The sequence below is a fragment of the Bactrocera oleae genome, chromosome 2, assembly GCF_042242935.1.
Source record: "Bactrocera oleae isolate idBacOlea1 chromosome 2, idBacOlea1, whole genome shotgun sequence".
Classification (NCBI taxonomy): Eukaryota; Metazoa; Arthropoda; class Insecta; order Diptera; family Tephritidae; genus Bactrocera; species Bactrocera oleae.
In genome coordinates this window covers 24,353,710-24,369,447 of record NC_091536.1, presented here as the reverse complement: position 1 = coordinate 24,369,447, position 15,738 = coordinate 24,353,710, and the positions used below count along the sequence as shown (strand labels likewise).

Sequence of the window (15,738 nt, the reverse complement as noted above, 5' to 3'; positions counted from 1 at the left end):
AGGCCAAGGCAGCTATTCGAAAATGCAATTTGGTGGGCCTTGTGTAAGCGGCGCTGATGAATCTGGCAACAACCAGCAAACACGAACGGAAAATCAAATAAAGTGAAGATTGCATTCTCTTTGTAGTATAACACACATACATATTTGATTTTAGCTTGAAAAATATATAGAAAATGTGATAAAATGCGCATAATCGGCCAAAAACTAAGAAATGCTGTTGGTTGTTATTGTTATTGTCGTTGAAACGAATGTGTGCTGCTATTGAGGATTATCTTTATGTCGGTGATGATATGAAGATGCTGACGATATTGCAAGTTGTGCGTTCTGCATTATGCAATTCACACAACCCAGCATGTATAATATATATTTGACTTTGAGAGGCGACACAGTGTGGCACATACAGTTATGTGCGGTGGCATTGTAGCTTCCTACATGCCATACATACATACCTCGGCGTCTACTCATCAAGCTTATTTAAACCAAGCAATATGAAGATAGACGCCCCATTAGGCACAGAGGCTTTATCAATGATCTCATCGTCCGTGCCACATTAGTTCGCTGCGTGACTTTAAAATTATTAGAAGCAGATTTTTCATGCATTACTCATAAGATTATTGGCTTCTATTTGAGATTGGATTTGAGAGAAAAACCATGCCCAGGGGTAAAAAGGTGGGGGAATCATTTGACGAGATATCTTTACGAAATTTGGCTCAGATTATTGTCCAAGCCAATAGTACAAGAAATTGTTCAGAATGGACTAATATAGCATGTCGTTGCCATACATACCCTTTTATGCTATAAGAACATGGTGCTCCTCTACAAACCATGCCACACCTCCGTGTATTAAAATGGTAGCGGTCCACAGGAAGGGAAACTTCTAGAAAAACTGTAGGTGTACAGAGAGCACTTCTTCAAATAAGTAAAAGTGGAATAGGCGTAGCTTGCGTAGCAAAAAGTATAGTGTATTCTCGATACTGTAAAAATCTTTCAATGAAAACTACCCGCATGCGAATAAAGTTATTTCGCTTGAATACAGTTCCTTATGTTATTCCGAATGTGCATATGTGTGCGTGTAAGTCCTGAATTTTTCGATATGCATGCAAATCGTACGTAATGTCTGCTATTATATCGAATTGGTAAACATATGCTTTTTTAAATTGGCAACAAAATATTCCGACTGTAGTCTAGATCAATGGCATACACAAGCACATCAACATACACGTATCCAAGATTGCGTACGAGCAGAAGCATAAATTCGGATCTAAAATATGCATACCCAAATCCATTTGCAACAATTTAAATAAACAAATGAATGCATTAACCTCACCCAAGGGAAAATCCAAAAGTAAATGCGAATGGAAAAACAACAACAACAAAAGAGTTGATAAAATGTCAGGAGTTGAATAAAAATGAAACTTATTTGAGGAAACTATACTCAGCGCATGGTTCAAAGTATGAGTCGGTCTTGTGTCCGTGGCTATGTGAGGCGGACATTAGCATGCATGTACACAAACACACGGCCACACACATGTACCAGTATATCTCTGTATCAATCTATTGGTCGAGTCCGCACACAAATACACCTACAAAGTGCGCATAAATCCATCAAAGCGTTTTGTTGTCAACGGCAACGAGACTAAAACAAAAGTCAATGACATCTCCGATGGTCGCCGTTCGAAAAAATGGAAGATTAAGAAAGCATATATATTGCATAATTTGTAAAGCTTTGAATTTAGCAGACTCGCTTGCGGCTTCAGATGATGGCTGGGCAGGCAAAGCAGGCAAAGCGGGTGTTGAAAGGTAACAAGAAACTAATTTATGACTCCAATAGCATTAACATAGGTCCTGCGGTTGAATTAACGGTATCGCTTAACTTTCGAGTGGAAATTCGAGATAACGTTAAGCTCAGGCATGTGTTAGCTCATTTCCTTCTCAATCTCTCAGCTGCTTGGCATGACGAATTTATTGTTTTTAACTTGATATGTGTACTTATATATATGTATACAACATACACGCGCCAGTTGATGGCTTTAGTTACATATAATATATCTAAATAAGAAAGATTTTATCACAACTGCGTTGAAGTGTTCTTAAGCATGACTAAAGACACTTGGGACTCTAGCATGTTTTTAAGGGCACTTTGGAGGTTCTTGCGTATAAATGTAAATCGCAACAAGAACTTAAAGTAAATTTTTTAAAATACCAAAAAAATACTAGCAAATTGCAAGTACAGGGTGGTATATCTAAGCAATAAATAAAAAATTGTTTCACTGACCTATTGTTACAGTGTTGGAATTATAGTTCGCATTAAAATGGCCCCAACTTATGAGATATGTATTTGAAATTTTGTACACGTGCTTTTCTCCCCAAGAAGCTGGTCTTTGTCGGCATCACTGACATTGTATCACTATAGAATATAGCTGCTATAAAAACTGACCGATCCAAATCAAGTTCCAGTACAGGCAACTTTTTTTTTCGACAAGATATTGCCCAAGGCGTATTGTTTAGATCAGATCATCATAGTATACCTATAGCTGCCATACAACTGATCGATGAAAATTTATAAGAAATGACGCTGTGAAGATTTTTATAGCTTCCGTGCAGTTGAAGTTAACGTTTTTGCTTATTTAGAATAAATAAAACAGATCTCTGGATATATACTTGTATTGTCATAAATGCATTTGTAAATATATAATGATGAATTATATATATGTACCAGTTAAGCAGATATAACGTTGAATTCATCCAAATCGTTCCCCTAACCTCCATGAAAATGTAAAATTATTTATTTTCTAATTTGCGAGAAAAATGAAGTAAGCCGTCGATAATAAATGAACTGAGAAAACTTTTATGAAAGCGTCTTTAAAGTTCTTGCCTACTTTCTTGACAGTTGGCAACTTATCCCGGCGCTAAGTGCAGCAACGAATTGATGGAAAGCAAGCGCCAAGAGCCTGGCGCAACAAATTATGGAAAAAGTGCGACAGGCAACGGAAATCAATATATATGTAAACAGGTGTATTTTCAGCGTAGCGAGTGGTGCGTAGAATTAATTAAAAGTTTTTGTTGCGAGGACCTAAATTATCACAACTACAAGCGCACATAAATTGAAGTAAACACTTGAGAGGTAATGTACTTATCCATTTACTTGTATTTTTTGTTTTTTATTGTTTGGCTGCTCTTGGAGTAAGCAGCATTTGGTACCTGGAAGTACATAGTTTGTCATGAAAGCACGTGAAACATGACGGTAAAAATAAATGAATAACCAAATGCCGCCAACTGCGACAACATGACATTTGACAGGGCAACTAGCTGTAAGTCACAACAACACAAACAATAACAAACGCAATTGGAAAAAAAGTTTCGACCTGCCACATTTAATATTGCCAGATTCATGGCCACCGCGCCACTCCTACTGACAACAAACGGCACTTTGGCGTGCGGCAACTTTGCAGGTGGTTTTGGTTTTTGTTTTGATTTGTATTGTTTATGTTTGATATTGTTCAGTGCAGTCTATTTACAAGCGCTTAAACTATTGTGCGGCTCTTAACTGCTTTGGTTTTTGTTCGAGTATTTGTTGTGGTAGCAACATTTTGGCAGGTGGCAACACAATTGCGCCCAAACAAACGACCTGTGAGTTTTTTGCTGTTATACTAAAAAGTCGCGGACAGAGCGTCAGCTGTCTGCATAGTTCGTTCACTGCGGGCGAGGCGGCTGTCTTTGTGTAGACGGCTATTTGGCTCTAAGCCAACATTTGGTGACCGCTTCTGTTGGCAGCAGACAATTTGAATTTTTGCGGCAGCAATAATGAACTGAAATGAGTGCTTAGTTTAGCTGTGGCAGCCACAAACAATAACAATAAGTGTCTAATTCAAAACAATACGATTTAGTGACAGGCGCGGAAATACCGGAAATCACCGTTAGTTGATGAGAGTATTGAAAGCATATCACGTAAGGCAGCGTTTCAAATATTGCAGGTTGCCACCTATTAAATTTTTTATTAAATTAAAATGATAAAATATACTAATAAGGGCAACAAACTAAAATGGTTGAAGAATTGTTGAAAATATTTCTGAGAAGAGTTGCCCTCATTTCCAAATTTTTGTGAACGCCAACTGCCTGTTCGCACTTAAATATGCCAGCCAGTGCTTTCTTTACCCATTTTCAGATATTATTTCGAAAATATTACATGAGGATTACAGTTGCGCTTGCGTTCCGCCAAAGTTGATTTTGCACTTAAACTAGTTACCGTTAAAGCATATGTGGCCTTGTCTGTAAAACTGAGTGTAGTTAAGAAGTCTTCAATAGACACACTTTCTCACAAGTGCGATTTTATCGATTATTGTGAAATCGAAGTTAAGAATTGTGTGCATCAACTGTGCACTCTTTCATGCATACATATACACGCATACACACATTTAAAATATTTTAATTGCATAGCCATAAAATATTACCCATGCGGATTAATTAATCCTCATCTACACTACACTCGTATACACTTTCTCTGTGGTTTATTAAAAATGCGGTTGAATTCTTGCTAACGTTGTCACAGCTGTTATCGCTTTTGATGTTGTTATTGCCTTAACGGTTGTTGATTTTCAGGCTTTATGGTTCGCCGCATTGATATGGAGGCGTAAACTTATTTCATTGTATTATTGATTCAACCTATATAAAATAACCGGGTTATAGCGCCAAAAAGTATGCCTTCAAATTAAGTTAGTCAAAATTACACTGTAGCATTAAATAGCTATATCAGAACGAGTGATAGAAAATGGTTTCACAGACAAATATAGCAAAATCAAGGAGTATTTTTAGGATTGCTTAAGAAAAAGGAAATAATAAAATAATTAAAATTTTTTACCATATTTGCATAGGTAAAAGAGTTAAAGAGTTAAAAGAGGGATAAGTCTTGGCTTAAAAATGTTCAGTTGGTGTACCACTTCAGTACATCGCATACACTTTTGGGCTAATAATGACCTTTGCTGCTTTAGCTGTTGGAAACCCACAGTAATCTAGTAGCATATCATTAACAATTGGCGCCTGTCGGCATGACTATATCTAGGGCCTCAATACCAATACTATTTGAATTTTGTGCATTTTAGAAATAGCCTAAACTTCACTGTCGGGCGATTGGTAGTTAATTCTTTGTTGAATTCTTAATTTCAAAAATTTAAAAATAAATATAAAATAAATTTATAATTGCTCAAAGTCCTTCATCCACTTTCTAATAGTTGTGTAGCTCCCGTTTTAAGGCATGAGTTTTACTGACTGCAACATATTCAATTCACTGTTTCAATAAAGTGCCCACTGGGCTCAATTGAAAAACCACATTACACTGAATTTACATCGCCGGCTTTGTTATATACACAGCAACAACAATAAAAGTAACTGACGCAGAAACTTTTGTGAGTACAAATGGCGCTGTACAAAGTGAATGCCGCGCAAGGCTTGGTTACATTCAATATAATTGATTCACACATGCAAAAAGTGATGCTCACATTAAAATGTTTCCACTAATTACTGATTGATATGAAAATGTGCAAATGTGGTGTGAAGCGATTCAGAATTCTCAAAAGTCATCACATCGTACATTCGGCCTAGTCAAACGTCGAGCAAGTTGATATCAAATAATTTACTGATTCAGAAGCCTAACTAATCGATTTATAGATTTTTTGCCCTGTAAGTTAATATATTTGTCGAGCGCTACCTTGGGTGACAATTTTGTGTATTGCCTTTCTGTTTGCCCCTGTACCTCGACTCTTTTTAACAGCAATATAGTAAAACCTAAAACTACATATGCTAAGCACTTAACTGACTTGACACTGACTAACGAACGCTCGTGTGGTAACAAATGCGTTGAGAAAAACGTAATGAAAAAACAGTTCGTAATTGTATTGATATATGTCCAACTGACTCGTGTTGAAAATTTTTTTCGATGCGATTTTTTTTTGAAGCTGTTTCGGCTTTTTAATTACATTTCCGCAGGCTTCGTTCAAAGTGAGTTTTTTGCGGCATTACTTTGTGCCTCAAAAACTATTAGAGTTCCGCATATTCAGACAGTAAAACAATAGCGCCATTAAGCAGCTTATTGCAAAGTAGATATGCTCCAATTACTATGGAGTTGTGAAAATATGATCATTATGTGTGTGTGTCTATGTGTGTGTGTATGGACTTCTGATGAGTCTGGGTGTTGGTAGAAACAATCGGTATTTTCCACATCTCCCTACCACCCACACTCAGGTTCACCTCTATATGCTATATATGTATGTGTGCATGTCAAGTGCAAACATTATTATTTTCGCGTTTTCATGTTTTGTGGTCGATTTAATCAAAATTTCTTTATGGCTTCGTGCTTTTTAATTATCACTTATGTGGCACGCAAGCACCAGTGGCTTTTCATTCAAAAATTTACTTTAAAATATTTCATATAAAATATTAATTGTTCTTGTGTGCGTGCATGCGTTTGTGTGTGCATGGGTAAATTGTACGTGTTGATTGAGGTTGTCTGATCCCTTGAGAGTGTCCTGCAGTTGTGCGGTCTGCGAGTGACCTTCCCCTTAATGAGCTGTGACTACATTTTATATAAAAATTTAAAATCGAATCGTTTGGTCAATTAACTGTTTGTGTGAGGAAACTAAAGCGCATATGGAATTGGGTACGAAATAACAAAAACTTTAACACAGAAATAATGTTGCGTTTGACAAAGGGAAGCTTTTTTTATTGCATATGTAATACTGGCTCTCAAATTTTAACCTTCTCTCTGGCAAATGATAGATCGACACTATATCCACTTTTGAATTTTCAAAAATCGATTTTCTTGTTTACGCCTATTTCGAACTTACGAATATCTGAGAATATTCTTCGAAAATTTGAACTCGACCCGGTAAAAAGTTTCTGATCTATGAGCGTGCTTGTAAGCAGTTTTTAACTAAGTGTAATCGGCTTTCGAAATTTTAAACGCTTTTTCCCAAGAGTCTGTTTTCAGAGTCGGTGTGAAAAATTGCTCCGAAGCGGCTGGACCGATAGGCTAGAAAGTTTAGCAGAACCTTCTTACATATATATTTCAGGGAATATAATGATCGATTGAATAAGATTTATGGCAATAAATTCGATTTTTGAAGCTACTCTGAAGTGTACATTTTATAAATAAAAGCAATTGTAACATATTTTTTGGTTTTGTGATATCCAGATGATTTTAAGCAGAAGAATATTGCTCATCGCCAGGCGGCGGAGGTCACACTAGATCAAGGGGTATAAATAAATATAATTTTTTTGTCAATTATTTATTTATATAGTAATAAATCTTTAAAAAAAAATCACAAAAATGCCATTTTTGTATCACAAGTGGATAGAATCATTTAAGTGAGCCCTAAATTTCGAGTCTTCGAGATAAAATTTTTCCAAAAGATAAATTTAAGTTTGCAATTAGATAGTGGATACTGTCGTAGAAGATGGATCGCCTCTTTGAACTATATAACGAGGTCAACATAATTCAGCGAATTAAATTGTTTGTCTAGTAGAACATGTCGGCCGATTCCATTAGGAAAATAGAGATCAAGTTGGAATTTACTTCGGTCTCCTTGCTGTTTCATCTTCTACGGAAAAGTGTTTGCCCAAAACCGATTTGAAAAGTGTAACAGTGTCGGACAAGAAGAAGGAAATCTTCCCACCCTTAAATCTGCTATATGTGTTCTTTCTAAATACAACCCTGCATACCTTTCATATTATATATATTATGTCCTACCATTTTAAGTTCACTGATTCTGTAGAACTCTATTATTATTCAAAAAAAACTGCCTTACGTTAGACCTAACACGTCGAATATTTTCACATAATACAGCCTAGACTGGGTATTTCGGGCGAAAGTAGTTGCAGCGCCTACAAACAGACGCTGTGTGCACTTTGAGAAAATCGCAAAAGCAAATTAACGGAACAATGCACGAACGTGCGGCGTGGCAACTTCAATTGTCATTTGCAAACAACGCGAAGAAGTTATAACAATAAGGCGAATTATATATGACAGCCGCCCACATGTGAGCACTGTGCGCACAGCCGGATGCCTTAGAGCCTAACCTCGCCGAGCCTTCCCTCCATCGATGCATTAAATAATTTGCTATTCCTGCTGCGCTTGTATTTGAAAGCGCCAAGTTATGCCAAACGAGTTTCGCTGCACCGCAAATTTCAAGCATAATTCAGACTTAGCATGCAAATCACCAAAGCAAACAAAAGCCAACACGAACACGTACACAAGCTCCAACAGTGGTACATCTTCACAGGCACACGCACACACACACATACAGCACATATTAGGGAATGGTGGTTGGTCTGTTAGTGGGTACAGAAACACAATGCCTAAAATATGTTCGCTCTCTGTACCTCTCGGCGGCGCAACTGCGGACTTCTTGTAAAAACTTAATGCTATTGTTTGTTGAACAAAATTTACAGCATACATTGGGGCGTCACATGTGAATAAGTAGCGAAAATAAATGTGCTTTTTAAATGAGAGAACTTTCACAAAAGAAACCGGAGTTCACGAAATTCCAGGTCGTGTAAATACTATCGCTATTGTAAAATATAGTGGTCGAAAATAGTTTGCCTAAAACTATGGTAAGGTGCTGAAAGGCTACTCGTTTTACCAAACTGCTAGTTTTGGGAATTTAAAAACTGTGTATAAGGAAGGGCAAAGTTCGGATGGAACCGAACATATTATAGTCTTGCAACTTGCAAGGATCAAAGTAAAGAAAATACCCTCAGTTTAGTGGCAATTTTATATTAAAAAGTGTTGCGAAACAATTCAACATTTATTATTCGACAAAATCGCCAATGGATTACAATTAAATTTATATTTTATTAAATTATATTATAGGTCATATACTCACTTAGTTTTATCACTATATTTTACTTTACTAAACTCAACTAAATTTTGTTGAAATTGATCAATTATTTCCGGTTATGTATAATTTCGCCTAAGTGTGGGCGGTGCCACGCCCATCGTCCAGTTTTGATAACGGTTCCTTTAAAACCCCATGGGTCATTCCGGATGTAAAATTTAACTCTGACGCATTTAGTTTGATTTATCGCATTTTTAGTAGTTTCTTACAAAACCGTTATATAGCAAGTGGGCAGGGTTATCATCCAATTTCATCCATATTCACACAGTCGAAGGAAGTGTGCAAAATATGTATTCTGTGCAAGTTTGGGTTATATATCTTGAATGGTTCACTTATGAAAAAATTTTCAACCCTAGATGCCCCTCTCCAATATAATCTTCTGTACCAAATTACATATCTACATATATCTTAAATTACTGCTTAGTTATGGCGTTTTATAAGTTTTCGATTAATGGCGTTTTGTTGGCATGGCAGTGGTCCAATTATATCCATCTGCAATACCAAAATTTTAATGGTGCCATGGAACATGTGTGACAAGACGGATCGACGGACGGCCAAACTGACAGACATCCGGATTTCAACTCGTCTTGTCATCCTGTTCTTTTATATATGTATGTATACGCCTATATCTATCTCGATTAGTTTTAGGTGATACAAACAACTGTTAGGTGAACGAAACTATTATACTCTGTAGCAACATGTTGCAAGAGTATAAAAAGAGCTTATTAGGTAAAATTAGATGGAGTAGTAGATGACATACCTCTAATTGATCATATATTGGAATTTGATTATAGGAAAGAACGAGCTATGGATGGATAATTGCATTCGAATAGGCAAAACATTATATGGGTGTCACATTGTATTGAAATTTGCATTACTTGGCGCCATTTAGTTTTCTTCAACTACCAGACAATGTGTGGCGCTTCCTCGACTACGAAGTCCATGCTTTGTATTTATCTGACAATTGCCAGCCATTTTCATGTACTTTCCGTGCGCACTTAACGCTTGTGAATTCAAGTGTTGGTTTTCATGCCATAAACATTCAAGTGTCATTTGTAGCATACTTTTGGGAGCGTTGCGGGACTGAGCCGGATGCAAATAAAATACGAAAATTTGCAGGCTCGCGCCAGCACAGCCATTGACAGGCAAGTACTCCGGCACCGGGCAGCAGTGCATCGCTTTTAATTTTATTTTATTCGCACAATTGGCCATTTGTTTGTTGGCTTCGTTGTTTGCTTTTGCCATTGTTAGTGTGCTGAGTTTTTGTGTGCGTCAAGTGCTGCTGACACTATGCTCAACTAAGTTATGCAGCATTTTGTGGTGCAGGGTGGGCGCGGCGCGGCACTGTCTGCGCGTGCGTGTGTGCACAATACGCCAACAAAAGCGGTTGCGCCGCATAATGCAATGCAAACAATGCCGCTTAGATGTATAGTCGAGGCAGCGGATGGCTTGAAGGGGGCGGGATAATGTGCGTTTACGCATACATGCCTGCCAATTTATAATAGCTTCTCAGGCGTTTGCGCTTCCGGTTTGTATGCTTGGTTGTCTTGTCGTTGCACAAACTAAGAGTGAAGGGAGACTGTTGGCAGTGTTGTCTCACATTTTTCTGCATTTTGTGTATGTTTGTGCAGCGGATGCTGCGAAAGCTGTTAATTTTGCGGAAATTAGTTTTCGCTATGCGGTTTCTTCTATTTGCAATGCTTTGAGCATTTTTCGTTTGTCAGCACTTCGCGCTCAATGGCTTATGGGCGCCCATACAGACGGACCGTTAAACCTTAAGTTTCAAAAATTTAATAAATTCATTTTTGTTTTATTGTGAATTTTGGTGTGAATACGAACCTAAAGAGATTCTTGCATGTCGGCTGTCATGATTATTTGCTTTTAGTGAGCATTGAGGTGGATATATTATTATTACCTATTACCTTTTAAGTAGCTCCGAGTCCCATAGATTTTTTAGCATCGGTTGGCTTTTCGCCGCGGGCAATAATCTAGTTTTCGCCCACGAATTCATCTCTGCTTTGTGAATCTGGCATAATAATCTCATTGCCAGTTTTCTTTGGAAAAAGTCTAGCTGTGCACAGCCAAAGTCAGTGCCAAAGTTGTGACGCAAATCGTCTGGCAGTCAAAGCAAAAAAATTTACAGCACAAGTTCGAATTGCTGTTACCTATACAAAAGTCTATGCGCCGAAAAGTATGTCAAGTTTGAAGTAAGACAAATTCTCGTTGAAATTACGGCGATGACATGCAGGATGCCCAAAAGCAGACGAAAGTCATTGTAGTGCTAACAATACTAGAGTAATTACAACAACAGCGATAGCGCAGACATAGCCTAACAACAGCAGTCGATGGAACGGAAAATGGCGTGTAAAGGCATGAAGATAATCATTTATTGACAAGACGCCATCCGCCATTGTGCGTTCACTGCCAACTGGGGCGTTCCAGTTGGATTGATGCCTTTGCTGGGTTGCCTGTTTGTCTACCTTGCTAGCACCGGGGTGGGAGTGGAGGTCAGCGCGTTTGACGCGTCACTGTCTGCGTTGGCGTTCGTGCGTATCGAAAATTAATCATATACAAAACAAATATTCATTTGCGCTTACAACAATAGCAAGAAAATACACCCAATTATGTTGATTTCTTAAAGTTGATATGATTTCGTTTGCTGATTGTTTGGTTGCAATTTTGACTAGACCATCGCATTAATTTTATTTGCAGATAATGCGCTGAGCTTTTTGGTCTTCGTTGAATAGGTATAACAATAAGAGCTTACATTCGATTAATTTTAATTGCTTTCTGTCCATTATTTGTATTAATTTCACTGATTGAATTTTACTTAAATTGCAGTAATTAATCAGAAATATGGTTCAGAAGATAAGCGTGCCCAGACATACGCAAATAACCTACCTTAATCTGAAGCTGGTTTTTGTTGTTGGGTTGCACGTGCAAACAGACGAATTTTACTGAAATTATAAAAAGAATTATTAATATTCAATTTCTGTAGAAACTAGTATTTTTTTATCTCTACAAATAATTAATATACTTGTATAATATATCTTAGCTCGCCATAAATTGGCAAACTTTGCTGCCAAGACTGCTGCAAATTTCGTGAAGATATCTTGTCAAATCAAAATGTTTTCGTCTCAAAGGTTTGATTTTAAGTGATCAGTTTGGTTGGCAAATATATCGTATATTGCTTCGATATCGGCCATTCCTAGAAATTAGTAACTTTTTGGGAAGAAAAGTGAGTTTAAAAAAATTTCGATTGAAACGAGCAGACGGATAGACGTCCAGATCAGCCTAAATTGGTTCAGTTCGCCTTGCTTTCTTCTGGGTATTATAAACTTTGTGGCAAAATTCAGGTGATATAAAAATGAACATATTTGACTCGCACTGATCCTTTTAGACTTTTTTCATCCGGTCCAAAAATCTACACATCTGATATGTGTCATTTTAGTTCCATATGTGGACCGAATCAGCATGTTTCTATACAAGTCTACTGCTTGAGTGCCAAGCAGCACGTGTTTGTTTGGCATTGGCTGTTTTAAAGTATCTTGGAGCATGAATAGATTAATCAGTCTACTGTATTGTTAGTGCAACACGTTGCATGATTACAAAATATGTTATATAACTTTTAATAGAAAGAAGAACCATACGAATAATATATGTATATTATGATCCATGTCTATACATCTCAATTATATATTATATAATACGAAAAATAATGGCATGCTTATTCATATAATTGAAACTAAATTCGTAAATTATGCAACATTCAAATCGGAAGAAGCAAATGCGTAGCTATGTTTGTGAAGAAAAGCCATTTACATGCGTGAAAAGTATGAGTATCAATTTCAGTAATATTGTATTACCATACATATGTTATCATATGTATACACGTTGTATAACACGCGTATGCATGCCAACTATCTGGTAGGTATCTGGTTGTGTGTGCGTGAGTTGGAAAAATGCCTCTACATTAGCGTGAAAGCGGAATTGTGAAATTAAACAAAGCTGTTAGGCGCCTTCGTTATCACCGCTGCTGCGTTTCCTCTGGCATCCACTTACCAGCCATTCGCTTGAGAAAATCTGTGTTTCCACAGAAGCGCCACGCATTCGTGTACACGTGTATTGCAGATTCCGAGTGAAAATTAAGCAAACGACAGCAAAAAAATGCCGAACAAACAATTTTTTGATTGCAATATTCAACTTTTATTTTTGCAATTTTTCATATTTGCCTTGATTCACAGTGCTATTCGTGCATTGTTGTTGCGTCAGAGCAAAAATGGAAATAAATACTCGTGCTACGACAAATAAGTATTTAAAGTATTTTGTAGAACATGCCAAGTACGACGCTTTTGTCGACACATACACACAAATATGTATAGTCGTTGTCCTAGTGGACTGGAAAAAATGAGCGCAAGTTCGGCAGGCGGCTGCATGGATAAATCGCCTGAAGTGCTGCCTTAAATGCGAGACGCAACTGTGTGGAGCACAAGAATGCCTCTTCTGCACTGCTGTCGTGCTGTCCTTGTGGCATATGCGAGAGCCCTGCTGCCTCTGTGGCCTTGCTCATGCCTATCTAGGCTGCACGCATATATTATTTGGAACATTTTTCTAGTTAAACAAAATGAAAATAAAAATGTCAGTCTGTGTGTTAAATTGGTTTTAAATTTATACGCTTCAGCTCATATCACTGTGGTGTATTCATGCGTATATAAACCGAGATGAGGCTAGAGTCGAGAAAATAGCTCAAACGGTTATGCGTTCACTGCGAATTATGTAATCAGAATATATTATTTTATTAATTTCTCCGTTTCTTTTAATTTAATATATACATATGTATGTAGACTATGCTCCTCAAGAATCATATGAGTTACTTATGGTAGTTTAAAATTATGTACACTGGGCGCATTTTCGCAATCCCGATTAATGAAATTGGCATATTTTTGGTGAAAGTAATGCGCATTTTTTTGTATTTGCGTAAGCATTATTCACAGGAGAAGTTGGCATCCCAAAGGTGTGCTCTTTTTAAATTACATGTTGCAAAATTCCAATGGAAGCATGTGTGGCACAACAAATGTACATTTTTAGAAGGTACACGCACACAGTAGTCGTCGCAGGCTTCAGCATGCATAAACGCTCACAACCGATAAACTTCTCCTGACGCATACACTTTCGGGCTTCGTCTATCATACACTTAAACACATATTCGTTTATTGCATACGTATATGTGTAAGTAGGCGCTTGTGTGTCTACATTACACTGGTTCGTTTATGCCTCAAGGACATGTGTATGATATGTTTGCATTTTTATCAATTCAGTTCAACGATTTGCACCAGTTAGGTAGGCTTGAATGTTGGCGAGTGCAATTTCAACAGTAAATTTACAAGGATCAAAGTTAGTTCATGGAAATTGTGTAGATTTTTAGCATTTACTGTGTGAAATTATCAAGCGAAAGTTGTCGCATGCTACAAAATAAATGTATATATGTATATGTATGTAAATAAGCGAAAAGGGCGTATACGTAACATGTTGCCAAATATTTCCACTATGCTATTGCTAAATTTTATGTATGCGGCCATTAGAAGCTCCTGAAAATATGCTGCCGAATGTCAATATCAAATCATTTATTTATATTTTCAAGTGCCTTTTAAGGTTTATACGAGGATTTGAAAAATAAAACATCGAAATTTGACATTTGCACTTATGAAAATTGGCACTTATGACATAACAACTACAAGCGTGTTGGCGCATTTTCATTGGTCGATGTTATTTCTCCTTTGCGCATCACACTTAACACAGTCGTATACAGAAGTACATTTCGTCGCTGTTCTGTATAAGTCGCAAATACATATCTCGGAAAATTGTGTATCGTTCACGGCGGATTTGTGGTTGTGATTTTTTTCACTTTTAATTGTGTTTTGACTTTGCGTGTTGCAACATTGAATTTTGTTACAATTAAATTTTTCACGCATATTAAATTTCAAGTATTGTCTGTGAAAAAAAAGAAAACATTTTGAAGTGGAAATAACCTTTGATGTCATTCGTTTTATTTTCGTGAGTTAGTTTAGATTTTTTCATTAATTTCAAGTGCGTTGTGTGATAGTTAATTTTTTGAACATTTTCTTTTCAAGGTAAATTTTAATATTTGAATCGAAAATATCAACAACAACAGCGAAATAGAAAGTGATTGAATTTTTTCATGATTGTTTTGCATGCGGTTGGTTTGTTGCAACTTTTAACGAAAATTGAATTGACAACGTTCATTTTATTTTGGTAAGTTAGAAATTTTTAGGTAAATTTCAAGTGCATTGTTTAATAGATACATTTTTTACCATTTTTTTTCAAGGTTACTGAGTTTGTTGAATCGAATTGAACTTGTTGCATTGAATAATAACTGGAATCAATTGAAGATTGAATACGATCGATTGAAGGATCAACGAGATAAATTGCATCTGAATGTTGAATTTCTTCAGTAGATGATGTGTTCTACGCAATGGCTGATTCCTATGCCGATAACTTTCCGATATCGCCTGAAGAACAAATGTACGCAGCAGGCAACAAGAAAATTTCTTTGTTGAAAATATTTCAAAATGGAGCATCTGTTCGAGACACTTTTTCGTTATTTCATTAAAACAATTCATCAATATTTTATACTAATTATTTTGACCTTCTTTTGCAGGTTCATACGTGGCCACATATTGATGACTATTCAAATTAGCCGAATCCACGAGAATGAATTATAAAATTTAATTTTTTTTTACATTTATTTTTTAAAATCCTTTTCTACAATTTTCTTTAGATTTTGTTCAAACTCTTCAATAAAATTTAAATACTATTAACATTGAAATTG

The 15,738-nt window shown here is 36.6% G+C and overlaps 1 protein-coding gene across 1 annotated transcript in view; it reads right to left on the bottom strand.

Annotated features, from left to right (window-relative positions):
* Nlg4 (Neuroligin 4) overlaps nucleotides 1-15,738 on the bottom strand; it is a 117,156-nt gene that overhangs the window by 80,345 nt on the left and 21,073 nt on the right. Inside the window, exon 2 of the mRNA XM_036377282.2 lies at nucleotides 11,790-11,845. The gene's annotated coding sequence lies outside the window, so the exon portion shown is untranslated. The remainder of the gene's footprint in view (nucleotides 1-11,789; nucleotides 11,846-15,738) is intronic.